This window comes from Brassica oleracea, chromosome C5 (genome assembly GCF_000695525.1).
Source record: "Brassica oleracea var. oleracea cultivar TO1000 chromosome C5, BOL, whole genome shotgun sequence".
Taxonomy (NCBI): domain Eukaryota; kingdom Viridiplantae; phylum Streptophyta; class Magnoliopsida; order Brassicales; family Brassicaceae; genus Brassica; species Brassica oleracea.
In genome coordinates, this window is record NC_027752.1 from 37083831 (window position 1) to 37088366 (window position 4536).

Below are 4536 nucleotides of genomic sequence, written 5' to 3' on the forward strand. Positions count from 1 at the left end.
TTGAATTCCATCAAATTAATTTACATTCACTTAAATTCTATGGCGAAAAGTAAACATAAGAATTAGACAATTGCATTAAAATCTCATAAAATCATTTAAAATACTGCAAAAGTTATTACATGTGAATTCTTTCAAATTCTTGAATTCAATACCACCCCCTTAGATTAATTAACGCTAAAGTTATAAGTGTTTTTTTACCTCTTTAAAAGTGATGATAAAAGTGGTTAAGTTAAACATGGAAAGTGGTACTAAAAATATGGTATTTTAGATAATTTTCTTATAAACAATTAAGTTAATCTCATTTAGTGCAAGTAAATCCTGGAAGTGTTTGTATTAGTCATATTTCAATTTTCATTAAGAGAATTCAAAAATTTGTATTTAATAAATTTAAAAAATTTCCCACTATTCAATATGTATATTAAATATTTGGTTTTACAACATATGATTTAACTTTATAATTATTCATTTGCAGAGCAGGTAGTCTTTATCACATATACATAATTTTTTTATAAATATTTTGAGTAATTAATCTGTATGTATAAATATTTTGAGTATTTAATCTGTAAATTCTTTTAAAAATTTTATTTACTCAAATGATGGCAACTGTTCAAAGGTTCAATACAAATACAATACCAACATAAAGTAATTAATATTAGAGAAGAGGTACTATTAGCTTTTCCTTCTTTGCCTCTATATATCTGTTCAGCATGATCACATTTTATATGCATCAGTGCCCTCCTAGTCGAGCTCTAGGTTTGAAAATTGTTTATTACTCTTTTCACTCTGCTTTTCCCTTAAGCTGGATGACAAAAACAGCACCACTTTGAGATGAAATAAAATAGATACCAATGGAGAAGTTTTCCGATTTGTTGGAGTGCTCAACTCAGTGGCCCTCCCCACCAGACTCGCCCATTCATTACCATTCTTATTTCATCGCTTTTGCAATGGCTTTTTTTAAATTGTAGAATTCAAGCTCAGAAAAGATAAGAGCGAGGACACAGCCTGAGTGGTAATCTAAGTGATTCTTTGCTTCCCGAAGTTGTAAGACCCATTACTCGGTATTGTTTCCAGAGATAAAAAGAATTGGCTTATAGAATTTACAGTGTGAACATCACAAAGAATTTACAACCTTTTTTCACAACAAACACCATTCTCAGCCCCCAAACTGCAATGAAAGAAGCACATATAATATTTTATAACATCTAATTTCCTCTATATATATTTCTTATACCCCAAGATACTGCACTCACCTGACCCTGCGTGGAAGAATAAGAGAAGTGGTTGGTGTTAAAAGAGTTTCAAAGAGGCATTTCCACATTGGCTTTGTCAACAATTCATAAATTGTATTGGTCGTGTACTCTTCCTGTGTTTTCTGGCCACCCTGTTCCTCCCGTTTCGCTCTTAAATTTTTTCGGCTGTTATAAAGCAGAAATTAGCTAATTACTAGTAATTGTTCTTTGTAGTGAAAATAAAATATGATTGTACCTGAAACGGACACGTTTGACTGATGTAGACACCAAGCTCATCCTGTTCAACCATCCCTTGTCGTTCTGTGCTTTAATCGATGCTTTACCATTTCCAAATACATGTGTAATGGTCCCATTAGAAAACATCAGGAATTTGCACAATTTTGCTCGGGTGCTTGAACATTTTTGGTCGGTGTAAGATATTAAAAGGGTCAACACGACCAGGGCAGGAAGAAAATAGTAAGAGACGGAGGAGACTTTATATTTCGAGATGATCCAAATGGTAATCTTTCAGCCATGTCTTCCAGCTCCATAATTTTGTTGATGTTTATAACATAAGAAAAACTTGTAATCGCATAAACCATTATTACTATTTATTTAGCTATGAAATTACTTGAGTGGTGAGTGATTGGATCACTCGTTGGGCTGCCGCGCATCTTGTCGTTTGTTGGCTAGCGATTGGAAACGCCTCTTTGAGCGGCCTGGTTGCTCTTACCAGCTCAACTTCTTGGAACTGGACCTTCCTTGTAAGAATGGTGTCCATAAGCCAACACCAAAGGAATCTTTAACGACTTCTTGGCCAAGGGAGTCTTCTCACACTCCACTGGACTCTGAAAAATGTAAGTCCCTTAGAGAGCATGATAAAATAAACGGGAGTGTGAGACTACACCAGTGGAACTTTTACGCAACTTTTTTCACCTCCAAGAACACATATATTTTACACCCTTCACCTACTTCATCCTCTACTCGTTGCAAAAAAACCTCAAACAGGCAACAATCAGTGATACTACAACAACAATGAAACCTTTTTATCAGCAATTCACCTGGTCAATGAAATATGGATTCATTACTCCTCAAACTGTCTTTATATATGCTTTGCAAACATCTTCACATGCATTGCAACAATCATGCTCTACAACATAGGTTAGACATGAAATTAAGATTCAAGATTTAAAACACAGCAAGAATCCACTACAGAATAAATTTTCTTCATCATCCCCTACGCTGACGAAGTAGATTGATAGATGAAGCTGACTGTAGACGATAAATCAAGTCACAGAATCAGCCACAAACACAGATATATATTAAATAAAAAAAAATTACGTGAATAGATCAGACAATACTCCTACCTCGCTTGCGAGATAATTGCCCTGGCCTTTGTAAAAGTCGTCGTCATCGCGTTTTTAGGAGTTCGATAACTGGAAACACGAAATTTATGGAGAGAGAGGGCAAACTAAACGAAAGAATATGGAAAGAGACGAAGAAGCATTTAGTTTTGGAAGAGGAAGGGCAAGAGTTTGCCGAGTAAGCGATAAATATCAATCGTCATTCGACAACGACGATGGAGACAAAAAGAGTTGGGCTGAATGCGTTAACACGAAATATTAACAGGCCACATGAGAAGTCTGTGTTATTTTGTTAGGCTAAACACTCACTATATTACTATCCGAATTTTCCGGACTTGGGCTCATGACCCATATGTTTTTTCCCTTTTTCGGTTCAAAAAAAGTAACAGCCAAGATCAGCCCAAGCTAGTCTTGACGTGGAGGAAAGAACCAACACTTTTGGTTGATGTGGACACCCCAGCTAATGAGTATATTCCCTTTTACTTATTGTATGATAATCTCAAATTATAATCCAGAAGAACCATTTTATATATTAAAACTGTTTTAAAATAACGTAGAATTGCATTCCAATTTAGTAACACAGACAAAAAAAAAAAAAACTGATTTGTATTTTTTTTTTGTCAAAGATAGGAGCTTTTAACATTTGTGTTTTACTTTTAATAACAATCAAGGTTTGGAAATGTGTTCTAATATAGTATGTGAAATTTGACCAAAAAAATATAGTATGTGAACCAAATCAGTTCAGAATTTTATTTATCATGTTTCACATTTGAATCGCTGTTTCTAGATTTCTTAACTTGTTTTTGTAACAAATATTTAAGTCGTAAAATATTTTTTTATTTTGTAGTGCAATATATAATTTATATTTGGTTTTAAAGATTATGATGTATCTTTTCTAGATAACCATCATTTGCTTCCCTAAACCTATATTTTACCATACAAAATATTTTATCATGTTTAAATAACATACTAAATTTAAAAATAATTAAACATTATTTTAAGGGTTTTTTGCAGAATTGACCTATAACTTAAACTCAAACACAAAACTAACCTCTTTTTTTTTTTGAAAATTGGTTTTGCCCTATTCACCCCACAAGTTCATATAATTTACGAAAATTCCATCAATTTTTTTTTTCTTTTTTTTTTCGAAAATGACATTTTTACTCTCTCACCCTCATCATTTTCAAGTAATTACAAGATTGCCATTGTCATCAATACCACAACCACCATGAACAACCAACTTGAAACTCTTAATGCTCCCAAAATTGATTTACCCTTCTTCTTTTTCCATTCTTGTGAACTAAACACAACATATCTCTCACTTTCTCTCCACAATGAGCTAAAAAAACCCAAGATTTTGATTCTAAATTTTTTATGGTTCATAGAGTCATAGAAGCTAACGATTCTGGGTGGGTTACTTTCGTTTGTGATTCTGTGTGCTTGGAGAAGCCTTATGTATGCTAAGGAACTTATCTCACCAATTTAAGGTATGACATCGAGTTTTTTTCCAGATCTGTTCGTCAGACGACTTACTTGGGAAGTCGTCTGGCTGTAGACAACTTACCTGGAAGTCGTCTGGCTGTAGACAACTTACCTGGAAGTCGTCTGGCTGTAGACAACTTACCTGGAAGTCGTCTGGCTGTAGACAACTTACCTGGAAGTCGTCTGGCTGTAGACAACTTACCTGGAAGTCGTCTGGCTGTAGACAACTTACCTGGAAGTCGTCTGGCTGTAGACAACTTACCTGGAAGTCGTCTGGCTGTAGACAACTTACCTGGAAGTCGTCTGGCTGTAGACAACTTACCTGGAAGTCGTCTGGCTGTAGACAACTTACCTGGAAGTCGTCTGGTCAACGCAGAGGTTATTTTTGCAATTGACTTTGAAATCTGTAACCTGAGACGACTGAAAGTTAAGTCGTCTGTTTTTGTTTGGTTTCAAAAAAA

The 4536-nt window shown here is 34.5% G+C and overlaps 1 long non-coding RNA gene across 6 annotated transcripts; it reads right to left on the bottom strand.

Annotated features, from left to right (window-relative positions):
• Nucleotides 1–1073: 1073 nt before the first annotated feature.
• On the bottom strand, nt 1074–2738 carry LOC106293188. Of its 6 annotated transcripts, none has more exons than XR_001260398.1 (4): nt 2597–2738; nt 2291–2501; nt 1486–2077; nt 1074–1415 (listed from the first exon to the last, which is right to left on the bottom strand). It is a non-coding gene; the product is annotated as an uncharacterized LOC106293188 (long non-coding RNA). The 6 variants fall into 6 exon arrangements; XR_001260397.1 differs by having other exon boundaries at nt 1486–2209; XR_001260395.1 differs by having other exon boundaries at nt 1486–2228.
• Nucleotides 2739–4536: the final 1798 nt, after the last annotated feature.